Source organism: Coffea arabica, chromosome 11c (genome assembly GCF_036785885.1).
Source record: "Coffea arabica cultivar ET-39 chromosome 11c, Coffea Arabica ET-39 HiFi, whole genome shotgun sequence".
In the NCBI taxonomy this organism is placed as follows: Eukaryota; Viridiplantae; Streptophyta; class Magnoliopsida; order Gentianales; family Rubiaceae; genus Coffea; species Coffea arabica.
The window spans coordinates 36,798,352-36,815,728 of NC_092330.1; positions in this window are offsets into that span (position 1 = coordinate 36,798,352).

Here is a 17,377-nt window from a genome sequence, read left to right on the forward strand (position 1 = left end):
ATAGTATAGGTTTTTTTTTTTTTTATTTAAGTGGAAGGAATTGAATCTAAAACCTCTTAACCCCGCCATCCAACCCAACCCTCTCTTCACATTGTTGGTTATTATTCCTTGTTAAGGGTAAGCTTTTTAACTGTTTTCATCAGTTCATGACGTGATTCAAGAAAGGCTCTATTTAAGGAAGGTGGACCTGCTGCCTACTAAGTTAAACTATTTTTTTTAGCGGCACACTATAGTTGAGATTTATAAATATATAGATGGAGGAGGAGCAGAAATGGTTGCTGGAAGCAATCGTTCCAGAAAGGTTGATGGTTAAGATTTAGTCAAAAAAAAAAAACATAAGGATCAAATTACATCTTATACATTATTTTTCATACGATGTATAGGGTCCACAAAATTTTGTTATATAATTACACATTATTGAAAATAAGTTACACTGTGTGTACACAAAATTACATCTTGTATATTTTACTCAAAATCGGTTCGAATAGTTTTTTTGATGACTATTCAGTCTCCGTCTCCTGTATAGACACACATGCATGCGCACACTTTGCGAGTATGCTTAAAATAATAGTGTTTATTCATCCAAAACATTAAATTAATTGGTGGTTAGAGAAATCAGATGATTAAAAGTAGCATTAGAAAAAATTACCATGCATTATAAAGAAATGAATCTTCCATATTATATATATATATATATATATATATATATATATATATATGTATATGTATTATGCTTAAATTAATGTTTCTTCATACAAAACATTACATTAATGGTGGGTGGAGAAATGGGATGATTAAAAGTAGCTTTAGAGAAAATACTTTGCCTTGCTAAGAAATGAAGCTTCATTACATTGTGGGGGTAGGGCAACTGCCTCAAAGAATTTATAACTTCCATAATTTTCAATGCTGGAGAATCATAAATAGGGTTTAGGATTTCGTTTTTGGTTTAGGTTAGGGGTTTGGATTTTACTACTATTAATTCACAATATTGCAGCCGGTGTAGATTTTATGGCCTTCTTCATGCGAGAGTTATGTGAGGTCCATAAAATTAGGAATTTACTTACGTTTTAAATTTGATTTAAAAAGAAACAGAGATTAAGAACATGGCAAAGTTGGTAATTGAGAACTGAATTCTTGCATGGTCATTGTGATAGTGATTGGGGTAAATGTCTTGATGACATGAAAAACACCTCAAACTATTATTTTTCACTTGTTCTAGAGTATTTTCCTCAGCATCAAAGAACAAAGCGTGGAACAATCATTAGTTGAAGCAAAATATGTGTCCACGAGTTTAGCTACATCACAAGTCATTTGGTTTAGGAAAATTCTTGAAGACATTGGTGAGAAGTAAAAGGAAGTTACGGTGGTATTTTGTGATAACATATCAGAAATCAACATTGCCAAAAATCCAGTTTATCACAGCAAAACTTGCCACATTGCTATCAAACACTATTTCGTTCGAGATACATCTAAAAATGATGAAGTTGAGTTGAAATTTTATAAGAGCGAAAGCCGAGTTGCAAACATTTTTATCAAGGCACTTCCAAAAGGCAAGTTTAGCTATTTTCAAGTAAGACATGAAAGTTTAAGAATAGCACATTAAGGGGGAAATACGTTGACTAATGCGTTTAATTAATTAGTTCGTTATCAGGTAAAGTTAATGAATAGCTAGTCAGCAAGTGACTTGTCTAAAATTATCTTATGTATTCCAATGAATCTAGAATGATGTACTCATAACTTTAAATAAGTCTTGTAAGTTGCAAGATAATTATGATAAAAATGAATCCGTAAATTAACTTCCACTCCAAATATTCCTCTTGTTTCTTGGTCAAATACCCAACAGAGCCTGTAAGTTCCAAGATGATTACGAGAAAAATGAATCAATAAATCAACTTCCACTCCAAATAGTCTTTTTAATTTTTGGCCTATTGCCCCACGCTTCTCAATGAGAATTTACCAGCACAAGCTGCACAACTAATCCGATCGGTGAAATTCTCATACCGAATTCCAAGTGCACCGATACTGAAAGAACAGTAGGCATCGGTGGTGTTTCGAAATATAGACATATAGGTCCTTGACATTTTGTTGGGTCTAAGCGAAAGAAAGACCACAGATGTCTGAATGCAGAAGAAAGCAGCAAGTACACACAGCACAATCTTGAGGGGCAAGACTTGTAGCACTGAGTACAAGCCAGTAATGAATGCTATCATCATTGATATGAGAGCCACAAAAATATTTGTCTGAATGTCTTGGAGCTCAGACCATTTATACCTGTCATTTTTGGTTTGCAGGATCTTAAGTTGTCGAACCACTGCACCAATGGAGAACATTATTGCTAAGGAATCTGAGATTACGAATGTAATAAAAGCTGCTTTCTTTCCTAAAACTGCCAAGCCTTGGTTCAGACCGCCGCTGCTATAGTATCCACCTGGGACAGTAAAACCGGCCGCAAAAGTGACCGTTGCAATCAGGGTGGCCACGATCAAATAATTCCCTGCCAGTCTATTCAGTTTCTTTGGTTCATCAGTTTTTGGTGATTGTAAATTCTTCTTTAGAGTAGCTACATTTCGATAACCTGGAGTTCCACCCACTCGCTGCAATTCATCCCTGATAAAACTCTAGCCAAATGATTCGAGACACCGCCAAATTGTAAAAAATAGTGTCAGTTATTTCATTTGGCCTCTAATGTAACATAGTCTTAGAGCACTCGTCCAACACTACTTGGATAAATCGTATGATGTATTGAGACAGGACATAGAAGTGAGGAATGTTAACAATCATATCTGGACCGGCTAAGGAAGTGATGCACAGATATTCAATCCCATCAGCAAAGCAATTTTTATTTTTATTTTTTACTTTTTGCTACAAATTTTACCATTTAACTCACTAGTCTATGCTAATTTTATCGCTCATGTCTTATTTCTCATGTCTACATGTCTTTCTGCGATAGTGTGTTCATACATAGTGTTAAAGTTTTAAAGAGTTGTCATAGAAATAGCGTATCAAGTATTAAATTTTATTTGTTTTTAATTGGTACATGACTCGATTATATCACCAAAAAATGAAAAGAATGATAAGAAAAAAGTACTTCGTAATTTAGACTACCAATTTCTATACTAGTATGCAATAAATAGCTCTTATCATATTTGAGAGAATGTTTCATGGATGTATTGTTACATTGTTTGTTTTATTATATGCTCTTATTCTGCTTTTGTTTTTCATCTTCTTTTTTATCATTTATAAACTCCAAGAAAGAAAAAAAAATCAAATGTGGATCTAACGTCCATTTTATTATATCTAGTAAAAGTAGATGTATTTCAGACTGGATATTTGTTTTGACCGTGTTCTAATACATATTTTTTTATGAAAAAAAAACTGGTGCAATTTATGCGAATTAGATCACTCATTTAGTTCATGGATCGGATATCCCATCCCTGAACAGGCCTACTCTGTTCTAGTTTTCACTCATTTGAAATTCTTATATGTGAAAAATTAACAAATTTTCTGATACAACCGATAAGACAATGCAAGGGGAAGAAAAGAAAATCTTACCTGTCTTTCTGAGAGCTCATCTGCCTGTAGGATTCTATCTAGAGGCGTAGAATTCAATTTGTCGAAGGAATTGACGTCCACAAGAGGATGCTTTAGAAGGCTATTCCCCTCTAAGGTGTTGGTAGCAGCATAGAGGTGGAGAGGAGTGTTTCCTTTTCTATCCTTCTGATTAATGAGCTCAGAAGCCCAGGGGTACTTTTCTAAGGCAAATTCCAACACTTCTTTTTGCTCGTATTTTACTGCCAGGTGAAGGATATTCCGACGTCCATGAGTACACTCCTCCCAACAATCTGGGCAATGGGATAAAATCTCTTGCACCAAAGCTACATGTCCATGAATTACAGCAATATGTAGAGCAGTCTTGGAGTTATCATTCTTGGCAGCAACATAGGCAGTAGACCTATCAGCAGACAGTAGTAGTCTTGCAATTTTCTGATGATTAAATTTGGCAGCATAATGAAGTGCAGTCCACCCAAATTTATCGGCCCTTTGTATAAGATCAGGCAGCTTTTCCAAAATCAGCTCCATGGATTCTGACCATACATAATTCACGAGTGTCAAATGCAATGAGCTTCTAACGTTACTTTTGTGTCACTTCAGCTTGCGCTTTAGGTCAATTCCAGATTTTGTGTTTGTATTTGCTATTGTGTTGAAGTCATTACAGTTATTTCTGAACCTAAATACCCTTTGCCATTGGTATAAACAACCGATCACATTGGGGATGACCTTCTTTTTCAAATGTTTTTTTCTCACCAATTGCTGTAAAACTGTTAAGACCGGGCCAGGAAATAGACAAACTCAAGTTAGCACAAATTAGGCGGTATAACCGACCATTTAATAGATAGGCGGTAGATACCAGCCATATAATAATTAGGCGGTAAAACCGACCATATAAAGACGGATAACAAAGCAAATAAAAGACACAGAAGATTTACGTGGTTCGGTCAAATTGACCTACGTCCACGGGCGAGAGAGGAGCAATATTTCTACTATGAAGAAGAAATACAAAAGCCGTAGGAAAGTGGTTCCTAGGCCAAAAGGCACTTACAAAAGAGTTTAGAAAATATTCCTAAACTCAAAACAAGAGAGCCTAAAATATTTGACTAAATGGGCTAAATGACTCAAGGAGCTAATAGCCCATATAACTCTCTTTAAGTGGTGCAATTGAAACCTTCATATGAGCCCCCTATTTATAGTTGTATTTGGGAGGCTTTCCTTCTGCTTCAGGCGATGTGGGATGAGGAAATTCTGCCACAGTCAAGGATTGCGGCTGAAGAATTGCGGCTCAACAAATCTCCACCTTGGCATAATTTTGAATCCCACCATCGTCAATAGTAAAATCGCTCCACCTTCTCCACATAAGCCCCAATGGGCTTAAATCACCAACAATGAACACCAACCAAATCCAAGCACTGCTTGAACTTGTAAACTGGAAGAGGTTTCGTAAACATATCGGCTGGATTGTCCTTAGTATTGATTTTCTGAATAAGGACTTTTCCCTCAGCAATGATATCCCGAATGAAGTGATACTTCACATCAATGTGTTTCGTCCTCTCATGATACATCTGATCTTTAGTCAAGTGTATGGCACTTTGACTATCACAGTGAATATCAGTAACACCTTGATATAGACTTAGCTCGCTAAATAAACTTTTCAACCACAAGGCTTCTTTGATTGCCTCGGTCACAGCCATATATTCTGCTTCAGTAGTAGACAAAGCTACGACAGGTTGTAGAGTAGCTTTCCAACTAACAGCACATCCGCCAATGCAAAATACATAGCCCGAAAGTGATCTTCTCCTGTCAAGATCTCCAGCGTAGTCTGAGTCTACAAAACCAACCAAAGTGTTATTATTTCTTCCAAACTCCAAACATACATTTGAAGTACCTCGCAAGTATCTGAGAATCCACTTCACAGCCTGCCAATGTGTTTTACCAGGGCAAGACATATATCTGCTAACAACACTGACTGCTTGTGCAATATCTGGACGAGTACAAACCATTGCATACATAATACTGCCGACTGCACTGGAATAAGGAACCCGTGCCATATAATCTTCCTCTTCATCTGATTTTGGTGATTGAGCAGCAGATAGCCGAAAATGGCTAGCAAGAGGAGTAGATACTGATTTAGCATCTTTCATGCCAAAACGCTCCAAAACTTTCTCAAGGTAATTTTTCTGGGTCAAAAATAACTTTCCTACTCCTCGATCTCGATTGATATCCATGCCAAGAATTTTCTTAGCTGCTCCCAAATCTTTCATTTCAAATTCACTATTTAACTGCAGTTTCAAGGTGTGAATTTCTGACAAATTCTTGGCAGCAATGAGCATGTCATCAACATATAACAATAAGTAAATGAAAGAACCATCATTTAACTTCCGGAAGTAAACACAACTATCATACATGCTCCTTGAATAACCATGACCCAACATAAAGGAATCAAACCTCTTATACCATTGTCTTGGAGACTGCTTCAATCCATATAAGGATTTCTTCAATAAGCAAACATGGTCTTCTTTACCTTCAATTTCAAAACCCTGGGGTTGTCTCATATAAATTTGTTCTTCAAGTTCGCCATGTAAGAAAGCTGTCTTAACGTCGAGCTGTTCTAACTCCAAATTATACATGGCAACTAAAGCAAGCAAAACACGAATAGAGCTATGTTTAACAACAGGTGAAAACACATCATTAAAATCAACACCTTGTACCTGACTATAGCCCTTTGCAACCAATCGTGCTTTATATCTTGCATCTTCAACCCCTGGAATACCTTCCTTTTTCTTGAAGACCCACTTGCAACCAACAATTTTCTTAGCTGACGGCGGCTTTACAAGAACCCAAGTATCATTCTGATGAAGAGATTCAATTTCTTCATTCATCGCAATCAACCACTTTGCAGAGTCATCACAAGAAACTGCTTCTGAATAGGTGGAAGGCTCACCAACTGCATCAGTTTCTTCTGCAACAGACAAAGCATATGCAACTAAATTTGCATATCTTTGTGGTGGTCGAATGTCTCTCCTTGCTCTATCTCTGGCTATGGAATACTCCTCTTCTTCTGAACTATCTTCAACAGTAGATTCAGGTGTATCTACTGGCACTTGTTGAATAGAAGATTTGGATTGAGAAGGACCAGAACTGCCAATATTAAGCTCCACCTGCTTCTGTGTACTATCAGTAGTACAAGGACTAGAAGACTCCTTCTTGGAAGATAACAGAGATAATTCATCAAAAGTAACATCTCTACTGATTACAAATTTTGGGGATTTGGGATCAGGATACCATAATCTGTATCCTTTCACCCCAGAAGCATACCCAAGAAAAATGCACTTTTTAGCCCTAGGCTCCAATTTTCCATCATTCACGTGCATGTATGCTGGACACCCAAAAACTTTTAAATTTGAGTAATCAGCAGGAGTATCTGACCAAACTTCCTCAGGAGTTTTGAAATCAAGAGATGCAGAAGGAGAACGGTTGACAATATAACAGGCCATATTGATTGCCTCTGCCCAAAAGTCGTTTGTCAACCCTGCATTGGAGATCATACATCTTGCTCTCTCCAAAAGCGTTCTGTTCATACGTTCGGCCACACCATTTTGTTGAGGCGTCATCCTGACGGTGTGATACCGAACAATTCCTTCATTCTTGCAGAATTCATTAAATTCACCTCCACAAAATTCCATGCCATTATCTGTTCTCAACCGCTTAACATGTTTTCCTGTTTGTTTCTCAATCAAAACTTTCCATTGCTTGAAAGTTAGGAAAACATCATTTTTGTGCTTAAGAAAATAAACCCAAACTTTCCTTGAATAATCATCAATGAAAGTCAACATGTACCTGGCACCACCTTTAGAAGGAGCACGAGAAGGACCCCATAGATCGGAATGAATGTAATCGAGAGTACCTTTTGTCTTGTGAATTGCTGGTGAACTGAAGCTGACTCTTTTCTGCTTCCCAAAAATACAATGTTCACAGAATTCCAATGCCCCGGTACTTTGACCACAAAGAAGTCCTCTTTTGCTTAGTATGCCCAAGCCTTTTTCACTCATGTGCCCCAAACGCATATGCCATAATTTGGTGATGTCTGTATTTGACAAAGATGATGTTGAAAACAGCAGCAGCACCTGTAACAGTAGATCCCTGCAAAATATACAAAGTACCAGATCTGTGTGCCTTCATAACAACAAGAGCTCCTCGAGTGATTTTGAGAACTCCATCTCCACCTGAATACCTGCACCCGATAGACTCAAGAGTGCCCAAAGAGATGAGATTTTTCTTCAAATCTGGAACATGTCTAACATCTGTGAGCGTCCTCACAATACCATCGTACATTTTAATTCGGATTGTGCCTTTGCCAACAACTTTACAAACAGCGTTGTTGCCCATTAAGACAACTCCACCTTCAGTTGATTCATATGTTGAAAACCAGTCCTTATTGGGACACATATGATATGAACAACCCGAATCTAAAATCCACTCATTGTTAGACCTAAAATTATTTTCCGTTGCACAGAAAATAGTTCCATCATTCTCATCAACGGCAATACTAGCCTCGGTGGTTTCACTCCTTTTCTCCTTTTGCTTTTCTTTATTTTTCAATTTAAAGCAATCAGAGATAATATGACCCTTCTTTTTACAATAGTTGCACACCACATTTTTATGTCTGGACTTAGATCTACTTCTATTTTCTGTGTTTCTCCTTTCAGATCTACCCCGAACAAACAAGCCATCGGCTTGACTCCCACTAGTTTCCCCAGTAATATCCCTATCTATCTGCTCTTTAGATTTTAACGCAGATTTAATTTCCCGATACGAAATTGTTTCCTTTCCATATATCATAGTATCACGGAAATGCTTAAAAGATTGGGGAAGGGAACACAAAAGTAATAGGACTTGATCTTCATCATCAATTTTCGAATCTATATTCTCCAAATCCATAATAATGGAATCAAATTTATCAAGATGGGAGAGTATAGATGTACCTTCAGACATCCGAAGCATATACAAACTCTGCTTCAAATATAGCCGATTCTCGACTGTCTTCTTCATATACAAGGCTTTCAATTTATCCCACATAGCCTTGGCCGAAGTCTCCGTTGCTACCTCACGCAATACCTCGTCGGAGAGATTTAGGATAATACTGGATCTTGCCTTCTTATCCATCTCAGCAAAATTTGCATCTGTCACATCTTCTGGCTTTTTCTCAATTCCTTGAATTGCCAAATCAACTCCGTCTTGAACAAGAATGGCCTCCATCTTGAGCTGCCACATGCCGAAGTTGACATTCCTGTCGAATTTCTCGACAACCGTCTTTGTTATCGTCATTGTTGCCACAAAATCTGTAACTTGAAATTTGTCTCAAAAAAAAAAACTGGCCAAACAAATATGCAAGTCTCGTGAGCGGGCCCCACAGGGTGAGCGGACCCTACGAGATAAGCGGGCCCCACGGGGATGAACGGACCCCACAAGGTGAGCGGGCCCCACGGATAAACGGACCCCACAGAATGAGTGGGCCCCACAGGATGGACGGGCCCCACCAGATGAACGGGCCCCACCAGATGAACCTGTCTTGCAAAATATAACAACCAGCTCTGATACCAGTTTGATAAGACCGGGCCAGGAAATAGACAAACTCAAGTTAGCACAAATTAGGCGGTATAACCGACCATTTAATAGATAGGCGGTAGATACCAGCCATATAATAATTAGGCGGTAAAACCGACCATATAAAGACGGATAACAAAGCAAATAAAAGACACAGAAGATTTACGTGGTTCGGTCAAATTGGCCTACGTCCACGGGCGAGAGAGGAGCAATATTTCTACTATGAAGAAGAAATACAAAAGCCGTAGGAAAGTGGTTCCTAGGCCAAAAGGCACTTACAAAAGAGTTTAGAAAATATTCCTAAACTCAAAACAAGAGAGCCTAAAATATTTGACTAAATGGGCTAAATGACTCAAGGAGCTAATAGCCCATATAACTCTCTTTAAGTGGTGCAATTGAAACCTTCATATGAGCCCCCTATTTATAGTTGTATTTGGGAGGCTTTCCTTCTGCTTCAGGCGATGTGGGATGAGGAAATTCTGCCACAATCAAGGATTGCGGCTGAAGAATTGCGGCTCAACAAAAACTCGTCTCTCTCTCACCCTTCTTAACTTCAGCAGCTGATATTGCTTGTACTTCTTAATTTAAGTATCAATATTCTATAAATTCTCCTTAAAGAAAAACACCCAATGTCTTAAAATTCAGTACGTGGATTGTATACTTTGATCCTCCCAAGTTTCCCCTTCAAATCAATTTGGCTAATGGAATAGGTGGCAAAAAATCATCCATGTGCAAATTCTAGACATTTGAAAATCTTAGGAGGAAATTTCTTGATTGGAGACCCATGTTCTACCGAATTGAACTGAGAGCGCTTTCTTATCACATTATATACTTGCTGAAACAATAAAATGCTTGTCAATCTTTTGGACATGAATGTCTTTATTTCCGTTTTGAAACGGACTTTGAAGGCATGTTATATGTTAATACTACTTCTTTTCATTCTAATTTTTTCCCCTTTCTTCCCATTACATGAGAGGGAGCATGGATTTATCACGCCATTCTCAAATTAAATTTGGGAAAAGTGCCTCAAGCTTCTTAGAAAAGCTATAATTGGATGTTGATCTTTATGAAAGACAAGTTTCAATTCTTGATTCGTCCCGTCTGTAAAGCTAGTTTGTACCGGCCTGTCTTTGAAAATTAGAACCACTGCATTGAACCACTTCTATTTCTTTTTGTTTCTTATGGTCAAGGTTGGTCAAATTGTTGTCTTTCAAAAATCTTTGGTTTTATCTCAAACTAATTAACCTCTCCAACGTTTGTAAGAAAGAAAAGCATATGCATAAAAAGAAAAACATCAAAGGAGAAAAAAAAAAAGAAGTTCACAGATTTGCTTTCTTTACAATATAACGTACCTGGCAAATCCCATATTGCTGCAGCGTGAAGGGCAGTTTTGTGACCGGGGCCAAGATAAGATGGTGACTTGCAAGTCTTCAAAATCAGATCCGCAATATAACGATTTCCCATCTCAACTGCGACATATAGAGGAGTCTCCGAAGCATAATTGAGGCGATATCGGAACTCAGGATCTTCTTGAACCAACAAATTAGCAACCTCATAGAAGTTGTTCTTAACTGCCTCGTGTAAAGCTGTGTTGCCATCCACATTAGCCATCTTCAGCATCCTCTTGCGTCTGTCGACAAAACAGGCGCAAGACCAACATCCTTTGTTCTGTTTACTCTGATCAATAAGTTCTCCAACAATGCTAGAATTCCCATTTCTTGCTGCCAAATGAAGTGCAGTCTCACCACGAGCATTCTTTGCCATTAGCAAACAGCAATATCGTGCAAGGATATGTCGGACAGCATCTGCAGAGTCACAGGACTGGGCTAATACGTGAAGGACAGTGTTTCTTTTTGGAGTCCTCTGATCGTGCAACTCGTCCGAAAATTTTCCTAGTAGGCCCCAATCACCTGACTGCGCAGCTGCATACAATTCAGGATGCATCCCTTTTTGTGGAAGGTTATGCAATTCAGGATCCACTGCTTTCTGCAACTAATTATCTTATCAGTAAATCTGAACTTGTTGAAGTTACTGACTTTGTTGTAGCTCAAGTATGCATGAAACATGAATAATTAGTTTTTGAGGCTTCATTTCTTTACTTTGTTGAGCAGCAAGAGTTGAACTAACCCCGCGATGGAGGGCAATTAATGTGTGTTTCGTCAGGAGCAAAGGAAGAAGCAGATTTGAGGGTAGAAAGGAGATGGGAGAGGAAGAAGGGAGAGGGAATTCTGCTTCCCGATCAGAACCAATAAGATGCAGAGAAAGGTAATGAAAGGACAAGGTGCAACAAATCACGGATCTATGAAGTGTTATCGACAGTACATACTTCGAATTTAAAGCATGGCTAAGCAACTCGAATTAAAACCCTTTTTCATGTTTATAATTACAATTAACACAGAATGCTGAGACCCAACACATACAAATTATTACTCAAACAGTACAAATCGCCCTATTTAACTATAACTACAAGCAAACCTGTATTTCGTTTCCATTTGCAGTTTCATGATCTATGCACTAACTTCCTTTTTCTCCCTCCATAGCTTCAGGGAGTGCTTTTGCTTCAGGAAAAGTGCTGTGCGTGGCCCCATTATGGCCTCTTTGTCATTCCTGAAATTTTGCTGTGAATGCATCTTCTGATGCAGCTACATCAACATGGACCCAAATGTCTCCCCCGGACCTAGCAGCAGGGGAGAGCCTATTTTCTTGATCTTAATTGCCTATATTCATGAGCTTAAAACTGATGCATATTTATTGAACTCTATCAATGCTTTTAATTAATTTGTCCGATGCTTCTCGATTGAGCTACAGAAGTTGAAACGTCACCACGGTGCATGGGAAGTACTTGTCAGATTCTTCACAATCTTCTTGTTAAAGATGAAGTGCATGGAGCAGTATTCAGGACTGAACTGAAGAAATCTAGAAGAAAAAAAGAAGGAAAAAGGGAAATTCCATAATTGATACTGAGATACTTTACTTAACATGTAGAGAAAGGTATCAAATTTGGAAAGTGATAAAACAACTTAGTGGAATTGGGTCCATTACAAACATTGACGACATTCTTCTTGCACACCTCGAGATAGAAGAAACAAACGTCCAAAAGAACATTTTACAAACATGTGTTAAACCCTCTCCATATACTTGGATTCAATCAATCTATGCCTTTTTTCCCTTCAAGTTAAGCTATTTATTTACCACTGCAGTAATATTTCCTTCTCCAGAATTCGTGAGAGCGTCTGACAAAGTCAGCTGTCCACGACTGGCTGACCATGGAAAACTGCCAAATTGATCAATCAACATTGATACAACCAAAAAAAAGTGGGAATGGGAGGATAACCGGACTCTGAAAATAGTAAATGAACTAACGCTCAAAATGGTTTTCATTGCTCAAAGCCTTCAAATATGGCGAAGATTAAAGGTATATAATGTAGTACAGTACTAGCTAGTGGTTTTAACTTGGGTGACAATCTAATAATATAAGTCTATAACAATTAATCTGCGTCAGTCAAATCCTTATCAATGCTTCGAAGGTATCTGATGCACACTCCTTGAGAACACGCAACTTACTCTAGCTAGCTTTTGACTGCACGAGCATGATTTGCCGAATGAATACGGCCTTTATTAGTGTTAGAGAGAAAACATCAAAGAGTCCAATTTATAAGTCGGGAACTCAATTTTGACTCAAAAACTTAAACTATTGGCTCTGGAACTTTTATTTACGTATTAACCACTCTTTTTTCGTCTGTCGAACCAATATGGGACATAGTTTTTTACTCATGAACCTAAGGTTGGGAATCCAAAATGACAAGCGTATAGAATGCTGCTTTCTTTCCTAGAATTGCCTTGCATTTGTCTCGACCCTTACCACCATTATATCCGCCTGGGACTGTAAAACCAGCAGCAAAAGTTACTGTTGCAATTTGTGTGGCCGCAACCATTTAAGTACCGCCCATTTTTTCCAATTGTTCAGTGTCGCCACGCTTTGATGATAGTAAATTCTTCTTCACAGTTGTAACATTTCGATAACCTGTGGAGTACTGCCACCCGCTTGCTCTAACTCAACCTTGATTAAACTCTACGCAAATGATTTTGAGAGAGAAAAAACCATGACTATGGCGTAGTGATTGCATTTAACTTTCAAATATGATATAGTATTGGTTTACTACTTGCACATGTTTATAGATAATTAGGGTATTGGATAATCATGAGTTGAAAGAAGTAAGATGCACACACCATTTCATTAAAAGTCTTATGCTTCCAATTCCGTAATACTCTAAAATATTTGTTATCTTCAACAAATTAAATATTTCTAAAATTTTTCACCTCTATCCTTTGTCTTCATGATATATGATTTGTTGAATACAATTAAAATTTGGCAAGAAAATGATTGGACAAAATTATTCCTAAAAAGATGACAAAGTAATTGGGACAAAGAATGACAAGAAAGTCACCGTAGCGGTGCATTAATGAAGACGAGTCATGTTTGAAGAATGAAAGAGTAAGTCATGTGTTTTTGCACAAAATTAAGGGACATATAAAGTGAAAGCAGCCAGTAAAGGTGGGAGAGGGTTTCTAGAGAGTGCCCTACCGGTTACCATCCCTACCTTGGAATTTTTTTTTTCTTGTTTGTTTTACCATCAACCTTGCCTACTTTTCTTGGTCTATGTAAGTATGCAAAAGGAAGATCTAGTACTGGTTTTTGTATTTGACAAATTGGCAAGTTTTTTAATACAGCCGAAGGGGAAAGGAAGAAAAATCTTACCTGTGCAGAAAACAGAGGCCCTTGCAGGGCGGGAATGACAGCCCTTGCTACTGTCACTGATCATCGATCCATTAGCACACAAGTACACGGCCATAGTAAGTGTTACATCCATTGATACAAGTCCAGAAGATCAAACGAAAGTTTTGAGTACTTAACAACATAATGCATTGTCTTACAAGCCAGCACAAGATCAAACAAATACACACAAGTCTAATCATTCACCAATATTTGAGGCACTTTAAACCTTCTCCAATGATTCAATCGCGCACACCTTACCAAAGTTGTCCTCAAAGAAAGCATCATCGTCTGAGATAATACAACAATGAGGTATGAGCAACGTCTTGCTTGATAATTAAACAGTTCAAGTACTCTTTATTGACAGAAACATATTATAGTAGCATAACACACTCCATGAAAATGACAAATAACTAGAATTAAAGTCATAATTACAATCAAAACGTGTGATTATGAACAATGATCAATTGTACATTTATTCACATACGAACTCAATGCCTGATCTTCTATCGTTATTTGTATATATATATATATCCAATTGCTAACTATGAATCCAATTAGCACGGTCCAAAACTCTGCCACAATCCGGTCGAGACGATTTAAAAGTTTACATAGGCAAAACTAGACCATCGAAAATCAACAAAGTATCCACGACTTTATTTCGTATTAATTATATTGCATCAAACAGTATTACATTTGTTGACATTGATAAAAGACCACATATGGATATTCAGGTACAAAAGCGAACAAGATAACAATGCTCCCTTTTTGCACATGATAAAGCCTCATCTATAATTTAAACAGAACAAGGGAGCAAGAAATATTGTTTACCTAGCTCAAACTATGTGAGCCACCTCCAAACTGAATTAATCTCGATGACTGTGGTCTTATCAACCTGTGTAGCATTCAAACAAGAACAATTATAAATCCCGACCGTGATAAACAATTCAAGCATATTAGACTTCTAAGATTCTAAACTTAAAAGCATATAATTCAGGATGAAACAAGCTTTCTTGCAGATGTTCGGATGGATTAAGGGATGAATGTACTATCCAGCCGTTGCTTGCGAACACTTGGGATGCACGCCATGACGTTCGAACAGCCGAACGTGCTTGTACGCTTAAACCCAAGCTTTTGGACTCTCTTCGGATTCAGCATGCATCTACCAAACGCTGCATCCGAAGGTCCTACGGCATATTCAACACGACAATCCAATTTCTACTCACTCCAATGCCGTGAAACCATCATAAACTGGCATCAAGAAAGATTTCCAAATATCCCAAGATCGCACAAAAAGAAATGCAAGCCCAAAAATCACACATTTTAAGCACACAACGTCCACCATCGACTCCCTTTACATTCCTTGACGTTTCTTCCATAAGCAACACAAATTAGCACATCTCACCTTAGTTGAGCCAAATTGAAGGTTCTCCAAGCCACTTGAATCCTTGATAAAAGAAGGAACCTTAGAGAGAGAACGAGTTATATGTGATTAAATTAAATCTCAATTTGGAACAGATCCCCAAATTAAAATTCACAAATTTGCTATTAAATCCTTCAAATGTCAGCATCTCACACGTAATTGCCAAAGTTTGTTCACATCAAATTAGCACAAACAACTATCGTACGCATGAGTTTTAACTCTCAGAGAATGGCAAAAGTAAATAAATAAATAAAAATAAATTCAACCATAATAAGCTTTGATACATTGTTGAGATTTGAGGATATAGTGGTCCAAAATTCTTGTCCTTCCTCTCCCTCTCCACTTCTTAAATTCCATACCTCTCCTAGTATGAAAAAAAAAACCTCTGATACATCCGTTAGACTCATTAGGACCGAATCCAAAATTTATTCGACCTCTATTCAAAAAACATGCATGCTCAAAATCACACATTTTAAGCGCACAACCTCCACCATTGTTCCCCTTTACATCCCTTGCCATTTCTTCCACTAAATCAACCACAAACAACATGAATTAGCACATCTTACGTCTATGGAGTCGCAAATAAGTATATCCCGAACTCCGTTCTCACTCTGAGAAAGAGGAAAAGAAGGAATCTGAGAGAGAGAGTAAATAAGTAGTAAAGGGTAATTTCAAGTTTGGATAGATTCCCAAATTATATTCACAAATTTGCTTTTAAGTCCTTCAAATTCTTAACATCTCACACATAATTCCCAAAGTTTGTTCACTTATCTCATAATTTAATTCGCTTTGCAACAAGGGAGGTTTGGGCTTAAGTTCACACTGACCTAGCACGGAGAACTATCACATGCATGAATTTAACTCTTAGACCATGGAAAAGAACAAATTCAACCATAATAAGCTCTGATACAAAATTTAAACTAAAGTGATTTTACCTTTATACAATGAGAATAACCACAGCATAGAAGCCGAACAAAGAAACCATAAAAGAGAGATAAATCTTGATGCCCCGGATTGGTACCACGGCAAAGAGGCCACTCATCAATGCTATCACCATTGCTATCATAGCATATCCAATACCTAGCTCACTGGAGAATATATTGTGAATTGAGCTGCGTCAAATAAAAGGTCCAGCTTCTAATGGACTACAATTTGTTATAAGACTACGAGGATAGAGTGCAGAAACGCCAATGAATCTGAAACAACAAAGACAATGAAAGCTGCTTTTATTGCGTCCATTACCGCTTTCAAAGCCACCTGGACGGTAAAACCAGCTGCAAAAGTCACTGTAACTATGAGTTAGCGACAATCAAGTAAGAGTCACTGTTTCAATCAACCTTCGATCTCTTCATCTTTGTCAACAGCTATTGCTACACTCCTTACGGTAACATTACCGATACTTGGGTTAGCACCAGCACGTTTGAGCTGGCCCTTAATTTCTTCCTGACAATGAGTTAAGAGACAATATAATTGTTTGCGCCAAAAAAAAAAAGGTGACGGTAATCGTTAATCTTCGTGAAATATGAATAAGACGCAGTTGTTCTAAGAGATCATAATTTGTTGAAAGAAAACGGATTTGCCAATCAGTAGTTAAAACATGAATACTGAACACTGTCAAATGGTGCACTAAAATGTATGGAGTTTGCTTGAAATAACTCATGAACAAACCAATTGATCAATTTAAAACAAGGAAAAATCTTGGTTTAAGATTTTGTCCAATTACTTACATGCCTATTATTTCGGTAATTGTATTTATTCATGTGAGTGTGCCAGTATGGGCTAAATGACTTGAATAGTTTATCAGCTTATATTAATTGTCCTATTTTGTCCCTCAACATTTTAAAATGACTATTAAGTTCTTAAATTTCTTAGTTTTGCTTCAACTGATCTTTAAGCCAAATTTAACATGTTCAGATGCATTTGATAATCAAAACTAGAACATTTGAATTAATTAAATGACACTAAATTTTTTAGACAAAATTTGTTCCAAAAAATAAGTGATAAATTATTTACTTACTTAA